This window comes from Anser cygnoides, chromosome 6, assembly GCF_040182565.1.
Source record: "Anser cygnoides isolate HZ-2024a breed goose chromosome 6, Taihu_goose_T2T_genome, whole genome shotgun sequence".
In the NCBI taxonomy this organism is placed as follows: domain Eukaryota; kingdom Metazoa; phylum Chordata; class Aves; order Anseriformes; family Anatidae; genus Anser; species Anser cygnoides.
In genome coordinates, this window is record NC_089878.1 from 34531508 (window position 1) to 34547629 (window position 16122).

General features: G+C 40.7%; 1 protein-coding gene across 24 annotated transcripts in view; it reads right to left on the reverse strand.

The window, feature by feature from the left end:
- Window positions 1-16122, reverse strand: part of NCKAP5 (NCK associated protein 5) — a 438779-nt gene that overhangs the window by 141923 nt on the left and 280734 nt on the right. The window lies entirely within an intron of this gene.

Here is a 16122-nt window from a genome sequence, read left to right on the forward strand (position 1 = left end):
CATCCCTCCAACTCTGCAGAACCTTCCCCATACATATCCTTCCCCAGAAGGGCTTTCAGACCCTGTTCAGTGAGGTTTACGGATTTCCTTCCTTGAGAGACGTCTGTCTCACAGTTTGCCACTGCGGTTTCACACAAAGAAGGGATTTTCTCCGACCAGCTCCCCACTGTACCGCACACGCCTTTATGCCCTGTCTCACTGCAGAGGAAACTCCTTCTCTTTTGTGGTCCTCTGCAGCGTATTGCTTAGAGGTGTTTGATCTCCCCAGACCTAAAACCTTTCTGTGACAGAGCAAGCTCTTCTTGAGAAAAAAAAAAAAAAAAAAAAGCCTTTCCATAAATCCTGATCTTCGATTCCCCTTCCAGCACAGGGGATATACACTCTCTGTAGCCTTCACTATGCTCAGCCGCATCCCCACAGCCCAGTTTATGACTCTCCCCCCAAGGGACAGGTAGCACGTAGTCACTGCAGCTCTGGAAGGTGCACGACAGTTCCAGCCCCTTCCCCCGTGACCTATTTCCTTCAATGTTTCCACAGGCTGGCTGCTACCTTTTGCTAGGTGCCATCACCTTCCCTCTTCATCACCCTCAAGCTGAGGTGACGGTACTCGGTGGTTATTTCAAAGGCATGTCACAACAACTCCTGCAGCTTTATCCTGACTTACAGCCTTACAGAGAGGTGTTTCTACAGAGCCTTACTGCAGCAGTTGAAGTTTGTATTTCATTTTTTCCATTTTCCCATGCCATGCAGCAGGCACGGGACTCTTTTTAAAGCCATAGACAAAAGTATCAATAGCAGATCCTTCTGCATCTTTAGCTTAACTTCCTCTGTGTATTCTGAACTCTCAGGTGGGTATTTTATTCCAGCTCCTCTCTGTGAGACAGTGGAGCTTCCTGCCTCTCCCCGGGCAGTCTCCAGCTCAGGTTTGCTCATTGCTATTTCTAGTTACAGCCTCCCTGGAGACGTGGCCTGGGTTTCAGGTCCTTGAGCTGTCTTGACCCTTCCCTACAGACCGATCGTGGACCAAGGAACATGTTCCCATGTGGTGTCTCAGCTCCTTCAGCCTCTGCCCGCTCTGCCCAGGCACTCCGGTGAAGCACCGTGACTAAATATCGCCCAAACTCAGGTTTGGAGCTACCTGCACCTCGGGTCCCTCACCACTCCGACAGGACCCAGAGATGTTCAAAGGTGAGACTTCTTCCTTACGGTGAGTTCCTCAGGCTACCAAAAGGCTTCAGAATAAACAAGCATACCTCCCCCTCACAAACAACGAATCCAGATTTTAGATTAAACACTGGACTTTTCAAACAGAGAAAATATCAAAGGGGCTTTACAGGCCACGTCAGAAACACAAAGAGCTCAGCAAACAACTGCTCCTGTTCGCTGCATCCTTGTACCTGGCGTCAGTTCATTCAGCAGCTCTCCGAAGGGTGGGCTCTGCCCACCCCCTGTGCCCTTCAGGGGCTCGCTGCAGCCCTGTCGCTCCTGTGAACCAGAGCACGGCCTCGAATGGTAGGCAGCCCGGAGACGGACGCAAGCTTCTTCAAATAATTCAGATATTGAAAATGGATTTTAAAAAAAGCAAAGAGAGAAGTGAAAACAGATACGTGGTAAACTTTAAAGAAAAGTGACAGATGGGCAATGTTGAGGCTCTAAACCCCAAGGGGTTTTCTCGGCGTTTTCAGTTCTGCTTAGGATATGACACTGGTACGTGCCTTATAGCAGCGTGCTGGGCGAAGCCTACAGATTGCACAAAATCCAGCCTTAGCGTTTCAGCTGGAAAAGAAAGTACTAACACCCTCTACAACAGCAACAGAAAGACGCCCATGTAACCTGTGAGGTACGTTTAACTCATTCTTTTTGCCAGCCCCGGCTCACCACCGCAGGAATACCAAGGCAAAGCCTCCTCCCGCAGCCCCAGCGCGGCCCCGTGCCCACCGCAGGCTCGGAGCAGCCCGCTCAGCCCCGGGGCTTTTGCTGGTGGCAAAGCCAAACTGCGCCAGCCGTGCGCTGCCCACACGCTGATGCTAAGCCACTCTTCCGAAAGCACTCAGAGCCTACTCAAACTTTTGCCTGCAGGGCAAGCTATCTACCCAACAGCGGCACGTAAAACAAACAAAGCATCTTGTGCAAGATGAGGGCAATTATTGCGAGGCCATGCCAAAACGAATCAGGTCTCAAGCCCTATTAACACGAGTGGAGAAGGACCCTTCCTTCAAGTGGAGAACCAAACCATGTGCTCTCTCCACTAGCCCATACCACCACTTGCAAATTACACAAGGTTGAAGCACTGAGCACAACATGTACTTAGTTGAATCGCTGATGATTGAACCCACTGGAAATTTTCAAGGTATCCTGAAAATAATGTACATGTCACAAGCCTGTGATAAGTGGGATAGGATTTTGGAAGACCTCAGCATTGGCACATCACTGCACCCACGCAAGCCTGAACTCTGTCATCGTGCAATGGCAGACCTGACATTTCTCTGAAACTGCTCTAACTACCATCGGAGCCAGGAAAAGTTGGGAACGTTTCCATTGCCTCTTTCAGCCATACAGATTTCAATCATCAAACTTATACCTACAGCAAAAAGTTTCTGAGCTGCAATAGAAACCAGTGGTAATGTTTATTTCTGTGTTGACAGATAGACAAATGCCATATGGACTGTATGGGTGTCTTCCATCACCAGCCCCATGTAAGATTTCGTAAGTTACAGGCATGGAGGAGGATTAAACAAAATATAGTCCAAGACTAAGCCTCACAGAAAAGCTGCTTACAGGCTACGGAAAGGATTTTTCAAATGCTAAGACTGTCCCTCCTACAACTCCCCAGTAACACATTTGGGACCTTATGAAAGGAGATATTTTCATTAGCTATAAATGGATAGAAGCAGACACATAGCGAAAGCTAATTCTCATGTCAGCTTAAACATATGCTCATAAGTTCAAACTTTATTCATGCTAGAGGCACCAGAAATAGTTGCAGTGTTTCAGCACATCTAAAAGCATTGGAAAGATTACAGACAACTATATGACCAGACTGCAAATATTTCCAATTTCAAGCAACGATTTTTTACTCCTCCCTCCGTTTTCTATATTTTAAACAAATACTTGTTTTTCCATATTTGCAAACACCCAGATAGGTGAATAGATGCATCTACCAGCTCCCCCAAACACATATTTAATTTTGTATGTATAAGCACCCTGATACAAACCACTGTTGCTTTCAAGTACTTACGGGAATGTAATGCCACCCAAAACCAAAAGTTTGTGTTCCACTTGGAGTCACAGCTTCAACCTGTATGTGCTGACATGGCTACATGAATTTCTCTGCCATGAACGGAGGCAGCTTTTGTGGGGTTGAAGAGATACAGAGAAGCACAAGCTGAAAGCCATGTCTGTCATCTGTGAGCATTTGCCCACTGCCCACAATGCAAACTAGTGGTTCTCCTGCATTTTCACATTAGGCAGCCCATCAGGAAACTCTCAGGCTCAGACCGCAAAGCGCTGTAGTAGACACCCACCTGTACTGTCCAGCATGCAGACAGCAGCTGAAAGAAAGCTAAAAAGAGGAGGATTTTTTTTTTTCTACTACAGAAATTATCACGATTTGTTTTCAGCCTCTACAACTCCCCAGTGAAGGCTTTTTTAGGCCATCAGATTCTGGATTCCAATCTCAAACTCTACATAATGTGAAGTTATTTCACTCTCTTCATAGCTCCACCTCTTTGCATATCTTATAGGAGATTTGAGACAGTTCCAGGGCTGTGACAAACATCTGGAAAAGCCCTGGGAAGATGGGTGGGTAAGGTTTTCTGTAAGTAAAATGCCAACTTCATGGAACCAATAAATAATAGTATTTTCTTTACCGTAACATTTTCACCTATAAATTTAGATTCTCCCTAGGTTTTACGTACACCACTGATGGCAACAGAGGATGTGTTCATGTTTGGTGACAGTTTCACTATTAATTACCCTTCACAACACACGTGCAGTAGCAGTACCTTTCCAATTCACACAACATCTGGGAAATCCATTGCAAAGTATAGACATTTTCCCAGTAGTGAACAACAGCAATAAAAATCCAAGGATGATTTATCACAAAGTGGAGTTTGTTCTTCTAACTGACAGATCAGATTAGCTTTGGTTATCATAACTCACCATGTGCTAGCAAATATGGTTATTCCCTTAGAAAGATCAGTGATGTGAGTCCTCATCCCAGAATGTACTTGTGAGAGGTCTGAGGTTCACAGCTTTTGTGCTGTGATTATGCACGTTAACACAATATACTATATTTTTATCTTACAGGTGAATAAAAAGGCACAGCAGGGTTAAATAACATGGCCAATATCAGTGTTAGAAGCCAGGATGCCAACTGTTGACTGTGCTGGGTCTAAGCAACAGATGAGGTCCTCTCTACTTCATATCTTTCTGCTGATATGACAACAAATCTTAAGGTCCTTTCATCAGTGATTTGCACTCTGTATCTCAGAAAATATTTGAGTAACTTCAAATAAACTGGTAGTTTTTCTGTCTCTTTACCGACATGTTAATGTTTCACACATTTCAATGAATAGCTTATGCTCGTGCTTACATAACCTTAAACAAGCCGTTCGATCTGGAATGAGGTATGGTATCAAAAACTTCATTCTGTCTTTTTATCATTCTGACATTTCTACCATTCTGCATTAAAATGAAACCTGGAGGACTTGTGAAATGATACAAAAAGATATTTATCTCTCACCATTCTACAATTGTTTAGCAATAAAAAGAATGAAAAACGTTTAAAATATATAATTATTTTGATTAAGCGGCTAGTGAGGATGCATATTATTGCTGTACAGAAAGATACATAATTCCTTTGATTAAGTGACCACTAAATATGTATATCATTAAAGTTTTTTCGGAAAGTTTCATTATATTTAACTCTGTGCAACATGCCCCAATGCCTTGAGAGAAGGCATTGGGAAGGACTTGGGAAGTTTTTCTAGCGTATTTTTCTCTTAAAATGCTATTTGTGAATTTAATGTCTATAAAAAACTAAGTACTAATGGGAGCTAATGGGAGCCTAACTAAACAACATTAAACCACTCCTGGTTTAGTTCAGTAAACTATACCTTACATTAAAAATCAAATTCATAAGAGAGCACCAGCCTTTTCCTGATACCGTACCACCTACTGCAAAGGCACAAAGGCCAAACTCCTGCAGATGTAACTACACAGGACTCAAGTATGTCAGGAAAGATTTACACTTTGAACTCAGATGCCCCCCAAAACGAATCACCTCAGATGTTCACAAATACAAAGAACAGCAAGAATCAATAGAACAGCATGAAAAAGACAGGTTCCCAACCATGCAAGTTGCTTAGAAATACTTTTAAAGACAACATGGAGTCTTAATAAATATAATTTCTTTTAGCCTGTTCAACTTAGCCTTTCCAAATTACAGCTCATAAAGAGTAGAATAAGACAAGAAAAAAACTTGAGATTTTCAATTCAGCTATTGCTTTCTGAAAGCCTCTACATATGAGACCATCAAAGGTGGATGAAATGTGTAGGAATATTCAAAGTGATTTCTGTGTTACATATAATGATACATTAACATTTTAATTCCTAAGGGAGACAGTGTGCTATTGTAGGTGTGTATAGAATATGTCATTCCGTTTTTCTCCTCAGCAGAAAGCTTGCTCTGAATGTTCAAATAGACCTTTATAAACAGGGAGTATGAGACAGTTCTTGACTGATCAACTACGATCAAGGGTTTTCCTGGTACACTTCATGAACTGCTGATGCCCTCTCTGTGTGACTAGGACCTTCTCACATACCTCTGCTGGTCAGGGAGGCTGTGCAGGCACACAGGGATGGCCTATCATGACATTAGCTAAACCCCGGTGAAGTTTTTTAACATGGAAAACGTGCATAGGATTTTATTTCCCAAGGCTGAAATCTTCCTGGAAGAAACGTTTTTTATAAATGATCTAGATGCAGGACTCGAACGCGTACTAATTAAATTTGTGGATGATATTAAATTAGGAGGAACTGTTGACTCCCTTGAGGGTGGAGAGGCCTTGCAGAGAAATCCTGACAAATTAGAGGGCTGGGCAATCACCAATCACATGAAATTAAAAACAAGTGCTGGATTCTGCACCCAGGGTGGGGCAAACCTGGATATATGTACAGACTGGGGGATGAGAGGCTGCAAAAAGGGATGTGGGGACTCTGGTCGATGGCAAGCTGAACATGAGCCAGCAGGGTGCCCGGGTAGCCAGGAGGGCCAACCGCACCCTGGGGTGCATCAAGCACAGCACTGCTGGCCGGTCAAGGGAAGGGATCGTCCCACTTTGCTCTGCCTGGTGCGGCCTCACCTCGAGCACTGCGTGCAGTTTGGGGTGATCCAATATCAGAAGGACATAAAACTGTTAGAGAGTGTCCAAAGCAAGATTACAAAGATAGGGAAGAGTCTAAAGAAGAAGACGTATGAGGAGTGGCTGAGGTCCACGGGTTTGTTTGGCCCAGAGCAGAGCAGGCCGAGGGGAGGCCTCATGGCAGCCTGCAGCTCCCTCACGAGGGGAGCGGAGGGGCAGGCGCTGAGCTCTGCTCTCTGGGGACAGCGACAGGACCCGAGGGAACGGCATGGAGCTGGGACAGGGGAGGGTCAGGCTGGGGGTTAGGGAAAGGTTCTGCACCCAGAGGGTGGTCGGGCACTGAGACAGGCTCCCCAGAGCAGTGGTCAAAGCACCGAACCTGCCGGAGTTCAAGCAGAGTTTGGACACTGCTCTCAGACACAGGGTCTGGTTTTGGGCGGTCCTATGTGGAGACAGGAGTTGGACTCGAGGATCCTTGTGGGTCCCTTCCAACCTGCGATGTTCTGTGATTCTACAGTGGCATTCTGACACCTTACCAACACTGTGTCTAGATTTTCAAATGACCAACTTAAAATAATAAGTAATTTAAATGAAATATATTTTTTTCCCCAAAAGTAGATGGGGAATGACTGCCAGGATAACGAATGCCATATGCCTTCTCCTGAGCCTGAAGAATGCCTCTTCCAGCAGGGGTTTCCTGCCGCAGTGCCCTGGATCAAGGCAGTTTTCTATTCTAATGGTGCCCAGCTCAAAAGGAGTTTGATCTTGTGAAGGCCAGATTCAGTTAACAGCAACACATACCTACTACCAAAGAAACCTGAGACGTAGAAGTAATTACTCCTCCAGTTTCAAATTTCAGGTGGTTAGAAAACAACCATGAAAACAAATCATGTTGGAGACATAAGAATGAAAACTTCCTGGTTATAGATTTCCAAACCCTAGTAACACAGCAAAAGGGCCTAAACAAGTAATACATGGTTAGAATAATGGTCTCCAAGGGCTTAATTGGCTGTATCATTACATAGTGGTAATCTCTCTTAAAACTGTATTGACAGCTCTTCTACAACTAAGCCGTTGATAATGAGGCAATAAAAATACAGGACAATGCACAGAGAAGAGGGCTGGAATGGCGTCACATAAAGCATCATCATCCTTGATGCCAATGAACAAGAAGCACTGAATTAAATTATTTGTGATCTGATCACAAGAGAATCAGAAAGTACCCGATATGAAACATTTTGCCATCAATCACTTTTAGTGTTCTCCCTTTCTAGGTGTGCAACCCTAATAGAAGGGAAAAAAAAAGGAAGGGAAGAATATCAAGGTGCAAATAAGATTCAAGCAGAAGATTTAACAGCTGCATTAAAAAAAAAAAAAAGAACATTTTTGTGACTCTGTTAAGTGGCATAAAGCAGTCCCCGTATCTTTCATATCTTTCCAAACACATTACTTGGTCACAACCGTTATCCGTTGTATGACGCAACAACAGGAAACAAAAACCTGATCACATCGGCTCAAAATGCCAAATTCTACACTATCGAAGCTCACCTTTTTAAATTGCATTATCTTGGAGGTTAATTGAATAAAGACAGGATGAAAACATTTGTGTTTCTCTGTGTATGATTTACACTAAAATATACAGAAGAAGCTTTGTGTATGTATGTGCTTCCCCTGCAGCATGTTCCCACTTTTCCCTTGCTGAACTTGCTGCCCCTGTATCAGATGCAGTGTCTGAAATTTTCCTTGCCTTGTAGGTTCAGGATGTAAGTTGTCTGATTACAGTAATTGGGTTAGAAGAGGAAAGGACACTTCAGAGGGCTGGGCAGCTGTCAATATGGAAGAAGAAAAAAAAAAAAAAAGAACAAGAAGAAGAGAAGGTAAAAGGGTGTAGAACAACTAGACAAACAAGATTTGGATTAGGAGAAGAGAGAAGGAAATACTTATAAACAAAGAGGGAAAAGAGAGGGAAAAGTTTTGAGAAAGCCTTTTAAGGAGTGAATGGAGAGAAAGAGAAAAGAGCATGGCATGAGAATCAGAAATAAAGAAAACAGCATAAAAGATCTAAGAGAACTTTAAGGAAAAGATGATAAAAGGATATGCAAATGTAAGCAAGACGTAAGAAAACAAAAAGACTAGAGCGGATCAACATCAACAACAAAAAGGTAAATGTAAAGACAAAAGAAGAAAGAGGACATCTAGACATCTAGGTATCTCAAAGATGCAAATGTATGATTATTTGCATAGTATTGGAATTTCATTTTCAGAAACAAGAGAGCTATTAGCTTGGACTTCCAACAGAACATCATTTATGAAGGGTTTAGAGAAGGATTTTTAGTCTAACTATAGCCCTAAAGAGAATCACAACATCGCTCTCTCCTTCCTTTTCAAGCACTCATTCTTTAATCATCTATCTTCGGCACAGCACGGGATACATTTTGAAACTGCTTTGCAGGATTTTAGCCATACAGCTCCCATTGTGTTTAATGGGAATCCTGTGAACAAAGCTCTGTATGAGGCTTTCAAAATGTACTCAAAAAATCTCTAAATAATGCACTAGTTGAACATTACCCTGTTTACTTCTCACAGTACACAACTAAAATGAAACAAAGGTTAGGCCTTTTATAAAAGTAGTATTTATTGGGAAGCTCATCAGTGTTTCCTATAAAGCTATTTTTCCTATTAATATTTAACACGACTATTTAGAATTTACTTTTTTTCCATAATATCTAAAGAAGAGGACAAACTTGAAATCAACCGCATTTGCTTCAGAAAGGAAGATCTGACAGTTAACGCATCAGCCTGAGATTTGAGAAGCCCTTCTTCAAGACTTCACACTGTGACAGGATACCTCTGTGGTTTTGTTTCAGATTTTCCTCTGAAAATTGATTTAACAGTTTCTATTTCATAATGGCTTTACGATGATAATAAATACCAGTGAAGTATTAATCAAAGATTCACCAGAGACAGAAGAATGCTCCCGTATTCATTCTCTTTCTCCCTTCAAGATGAGGACTGTCTCCATGATCAGGTCTGAGATAACATGAAAGTTTTGAGAAATGTAAATTCTTGCCACCTGTGCTCTATAAAGAAAATACCATGGTTTCTGTGCTTCCACCTTTCAGAAGCAGCCTTCAAAATAAATCCACAAAGATGCAATTTTAATCAGCTTTCTTGCAGCCAGACAGTGGATCATATTCCATCATGTTTTGCAATATGATCCAAATAGCCTCAGCTCCATAAAAAACTTCAGGTATTTCAATTTCAGAGGACAGATCCTCAACCTCTGCAAAGCAGAACAGAGCTACCGTAGAGAAGAGAAGGCTGGCACATTTGTTAAGCAAAAGTTTATCCAGGGAACAGCAAAGAGATAACATACACAGCTTACATTTCTGGCTTCAGAAATGAACATTAGATGTAATGTTAATTTCAACAGCTCACTGTAAACTTATGCTTAAGCTCACGCATGAGATTTGTGCTACCATGTAAGTGGGAGATCACTCAGGAATACGTGTACTTATGTTAAGATAACTCAAAGAATTAGGCTCAGCAAATAAAATTCTTCAGTCATGAACCAATTAGGCACTTTTTTCCCAGTCTTACAGAACAGATACTGAACATAAAGGTCTGCCATTACAGCCTAGGGAAATATCTGTAACACATGAAATTCAACCTTTTGCGAGATTCTGAGTTTGTCAATGGAATGCAGAAAAATTAGATGACTAGAAAGTACTGTGTCTGCCAGCTTCAACATGTACCCACATGAATTACCGCGAAATTGAATAGCTTTGGTCCGAAGCCATTTCATTGAATTAACAGTTCATTTCGTAGAATCAGGGTCTTTGTGACTTAAGTGAAGTGAGAACGTGTATTTTAGCTAATCTGGCTGAAACAAAGCTTCATAAGCCCGCTGTACTAAGAAATAATTTAGTAGTTCTCCTGACGGAACTTGTTTCCCCCCTCAAAGCAAGAATCAACACAGAGAAAAAGATCCTTTTGAATACTTAATTAATACAAAAAGTTGAAAGAAAACAATTGTTATCTTATAAGTACACCCTTACAATGCAGGAGACCAACTTCTGAAAACCCAATTTAGATATCGGTGTTCATAAGCAGAAAGGGCAATACCAACAAAAAAGCCATAGAGACATATGGAAGAGATGGGAGAGAGGCTGGGCTGGATATACGGGAAAACTGCTGAACAGCAGCTCACAGCGCGACAGCCTTAAAAATTCTGTTTGTTCTTCAGAAAGGAAGGCCAGCTTACCTTCCTCGTGAGCAAAAACACTACATAGGGCAGGAAACTGTGTGTGACAGGATTCTGTTAATGTGAGAAGAAGGTACGTCAGGTCCTTTTATATCCATAGCTGGGCAGGGGGAAGGGCAGGACTCTCCAGTCCTTAAACAAATGTAACCTGTGGGCATAGGAGGCAACTTAAGACTCCTGCTCAGTCAGTTACAACGCAAAGTTTTATGACAATTATAGTAATTCACTCAGGTTTTAATGCTGTGGTCCTAAGGAACAAATACCATGCTCATTACAGATGAGAACAGGAGAGGCCAGGTCAGCGCTGTGCCCTCATTCTGCTGCAGATCAGGGGCAGGGTGAGGGCTGGCTAAAAACCACCAGGCTGCAGGTCCCCTGGAAGACAAAGCTCTTCCCAGCACAGCTAGCCTTAGATAGATGGCAGGGAATAGGAGGTAGAAGGAACAATAAAGCAAGAGGACAAACGTCATAACTCTGCTAAAAGACTGCATCCAGACCAGTGGAGTGCTGATGGTGTAGGTCTCCCTGCTCGCTGTCTTCACAGCCAAGGCAATCCGAGCTGACACAAATGCAAGTAATGGCATCTTGAGAAAATCTAATGCTAGGACTGACTGCAAAATGGAACTAAAATGAAATAGAATTATTTTAGATCATCCACGATCACTTTATTTTTAAAATAACTGCCATAATAGTAATTTGTAAATTATCCATATTTGCCTGTTTTATCAGTATCTTCTAAACAGCGCTTTTGTTTCAAGATTATTATAAAATAAAGACAATGACAGTATTTTTATCAAGATAGTGCTAGCACCATAATTATTTTTTTTACCCTTGTTAAGCTCATAGCTCATCATTAATGAGTCATTTCAAAATAAGTTCAGATTACCAAAAGGAATTGTAATATATTTCCCTTAACCTTCATTTTCCTACACCCTCATTCGCTGTTCATGCCACCAAGCAAACTGCATGTTTTGAGAAATCCCTTGTTCTACAACCTACATAAACTAAACCTGCTAAAAAAATAAAGGTATTGTTTACAATTGTAAAAATTATAAATCCCACAGTGTTTGAATTGCTGAAGGAATATGGTAACTCCTTTTGCAATAAAGGCCACATTCTTCTGTAAAACATGGTCATTTTTTTTGTTTTGATATTTACACTGATGCATCACCAAGTGGGTAATAGTCTAGTGGGAGGAAGGGAACCAAATCTGTATCTGGCAGGTTGATCACTTCCAGTGTTTGACTCCTAACACTGTTTGCTAAAGACAAATCTTTTAAAACTTGAGCAAATATATCTTGATTTTATAGATTATATCTTCACCTCTTTGAGCAAGTGGAAAGCTTCTGGGTTTTAAACTCATTTGGGAACAAATCTTTCAGTTTATCACTGATGACAAACAACAGAGAAAAAAGCTATTGTTAACTTAAAATGTAACCAATCGTACTCATTTTATTATTGGTATCCCATACTGCTGTTAAAAAAGTTCTTTTAAGGACCTGCTTCCAGACTATATAAAGACAAATACAAACTTAAGAGGAACCTGGGTTAGTTAACCATTAAGGCCTGGAGAATGGCTTATAAACCTAAAAGACTGCATATTATTAGTAGGTCTAAAAGAATGTATCTGTAGGACAAACTTGGCTTGTAATAAACAGCACAGTCTTCAATTATGGATATAAAATTCAGATATTTCTGTGTTCGGTAGAATACCTGATGATATAAAGATATCTGATATTTCTTTACTCATGTAACTTAATTCATTATTATGACACTGTGAAAAAGTCAAACACAATTTCGAGTTGTTCTAGAAGCCAAGACCTAATGATGGGAACAGTACCTCGAACAGTACCTTACACTTACACCACCATACATCCATCGCAATAGTTTGTCAGAACTAGCAAGTGGATCACATCTGCTGTTGTTTGAGTCTGCCTTAAACAGGCATAGATTGCACAGGCAAAATTCTGTCCTGGGAAACCAAAGACGTTTTGAACAAGCCTCATGTTGGGCAACCAAGAACCAAGATATCCACAGTCATGCCGCACTTCTTACATCCTGTGTTTTGTCCTAAAAGCTTTCACATTTTTAACAGAAGTAAAAGGAATGGTAAAAGCTAGGTAGCTTGCCTAGAGCCAGTCACTCAGAAGGGCTCAAACTCCCTTTCAGATTTCAGTGACAGCAGTGTCTGACTGGCTTAGTAATTTAGTCAAGAGCAAAACACAGCAGCCTAGCTTCATCCTTTATTACCAAACTGCACCAATTATACTTTGCTCCCATTTTCTGTAATAATTTAAAGGCATTCTTTTACATCTTAGTCCTTCGTGTAGACACAATACGAACTCTGTGGTTTGGTTTAATCTTTGCTCTGATATCCTAATATTTAAAGAGCAATGCAAAGGTGAAGTATTAGCTATATTTGTCTAAGCATTTATTTTTTTCTATGACTTTCTCTAGCATGTGAACAGCACATGCAGAACAGAACCAGAAATAATAACCAAATGAAAGTTAATTGTTTGTATTGTCTTAGTAGAGCCAAAGATAAAATCACAGCATGAGGGAAGTGTACAGTAAGAACTACAGGGAAGCTAACAAAAAGGAAGCTTTTTTCTGAAGTTTGAGGATTTTTTTTTGTTACCTGTTAAATTTGCAAGTATTTGTGACAAACATAATAATGCCAGGTATGTGCCTGACTGGCTATTCACCAGGCTAAGATTTACTTATAATATTTTATAATATTTGCCAGAGCAACCAGCCCGTCATTACACAGAGGGAAGAAAAGCTGCGGATGGATACGAGCTGCACCAGCAGCTTTAACTGCTGGAATATTCCCAAAGCTATTGTACCTGTCATACTCTGCATTCAACATTTATGGCTGAATTTACTGTTTTTAGCTGAGAAATCACTCAGATACCATGAAGGACAGCAACATAAAACCAGGACAAGCAGGCAGTATCCACCAAAAGGGTGCCTGGTGTTTAACACGAAGTCAGACCGATAGCATCACTCCTTACATAGAGCTACTCACGGTGTCTGCCTTAGATACAAAATCAGAGCACTTAAAACTTGCACTCACTGTATTGCTGGTGGATTCTGCTGGATCACTGCGAGTCCAAGCACCAGCACTGGAGCCGTACCGTGAGCACCTCCCTGCTCTGCTCACTGGCAGCGCCCAGTGCAGCCATCACCGGCACGGCTGCGCTTTGCGCACTGTAAGTGAAGCTGATGCCAACCCTACCATGCAGCTGAATTCAGACTGCAGTTGGCATCCTCAGTTCAGGCTCCTTACTGAAAGATTTTTTTCAAAGGCAGTGTTATTAAAGTAGGCTGCAGGCTTACAGTCACTGGAGAAGGAAATGGAGATATGAAACAGCCTGTTTCAGATCTTAAAAATACAATAAATAAATAAATAAAAAGACAACAAAACCTCAAGATCTTGAGGTATAAGGTGATAGAAGGTGCAGATGGCACCTGGTAGGAAAAAAGTTTGAATCCAACTAAAATTTGACAGGATTACTACATACATACAGAGCAATGGAAAGGCTGTTTTCTTCCAAGAGTCAGAAACCAGAGCTTACACATCCCTTTCCACTAGGCACTTGAGGAAAAACAAGGAGAAATCCTGACTTGAAATTTGCTTTGATACTAGCAGTCTGATCAGACAGGATTTTCACATAAATTCCAGCCAGGTCTTTTAATACAATTTTCAATATCACTTGCATACATGATCTGGTAATACGAAAAAAACACAAGACTTTGCTTTAACCCAATGGTGGCCATTTTCCTTGCTTCTCTTTTTATCAGGAGGTATCTGTCTTCAACACCACATCACGGCATGCATTGCTTTGGCAGCATATAGCAAACCTGCCCTGTCTTGTTTGTATAAATATCAGATAGGAAAATACTTTCAGAAAAATGTTTATTTAGAGTATTGTACTTTAAATAGACATGAACATTTAACATCAATTTAATTGCATTAAATATATTTAATTTCTTGGTTAAGGTTTTGTTTGGTGAGTGTGCCTGCATTTAGGTCCTTGTATTTCATGATGTAACAGGAAGAGTGAACAGAGGAAGCCACTCATGTTTTTAAAACAATTCCTTAATTCAGGTGATCTCCTAGAAGACAAACCTTAGCAACAGATCTCCAACTGTCTTCAGTGAGAAAAAATTCAAAGCCAAACTTCAGGAGCTGCTGGAAAAAAGACAACGTTCGCCAATATACAGCACCTGCAGGCTTAAAGTTCTGCCTAACTCTATACTTGTGAAAGGCGCAGAAGTGATGCAAAGATACTACTTGGTTCAACCTTTGTGGTTGAGAAATGCCATGTCTTTTTTTTAAAGAATCTTTTAACCTTACCTTTGTTACTTCAGAGTTTCATTGTCATTTTGATTGAACACTATTTACACCATTACATGTGCACTTTATCAGTTTGGCTCCAGGGCTACCATCTTCATGCCTTACTTTAAATTTTTATAAAAGCTCAGTCCATGCACTAAAATGTTGTGCCCTAGTGCTGATACTGCCATAGACATGACTGCCGTGAATGTGATAGGCAGATTTAGTTTACCCAAATACTGAGCTAATTTTAAGATGAACTTATTTAATTAAAGGGAAAATGGTGAAGAAGAAAGAACTCACATGAACATCATTTTAAAAATTTTGCTGGACAGATATCCTTACATATTTTGACTGCTTTTATTTCTCTAGTTTAGAAAAAGGTTCTTAGCGAATTAGCATTACTTTCAGGAGCTTATGATCACACTTGCATTTTATCTGAGAGTTACTGAGTATATTCACCACTATGAAAAGCAAGTTTGGGAATCTTAATGCAGGATTTTTCTAACTTCTGAACTAGATAATAAATGCATGCTGTACTTAGGAACACTTAAAAATCTATTCATAAACTCTAATAGCATTCTCCAGGAGACACACCTACAGTCTGTTCTGCATTATCCGAAAGATTTACTTTGATTATCACTTTGTTGAACAATGTATTATTACGGGCCTAGTCCAACAAACATTGGACTAAAAATTTTTGAAGTTTACAGACACACATCAATTTAATGAACAATTCACACAGTTTAACAGCAATTTATAACTTTTTAAACAGAGAACTTTTCTTCTTCTCTTCCATTATGAACAGAAACACAGATAATACTGTAAGAGCTGCACCGAAGCTGATCACCAACCACAAATGCTCTAGGAGACTGCTACCTTCTTTTCTACATTCAGCTTTTACTTTTATAAATATTGATTTATTGAATATTGAGAAAAAAAAACAACACTACTAAACAAGTTTTAAGATCTTGAATGCAAGAGGAAAATCCCCTCCCCCCCCCAGTTTTGGTCCTCTCCCAGTCAGTGACCAGAGGGTGCAATCTGACCTTCCTCAAGCCCACTGCACACAACCATCCCTAGAAAAGTATAAATCCAAGCTGGAATTAAAGGGGTATTGCTGAAAACTATGATAAAAGGTGACCATAAGCATA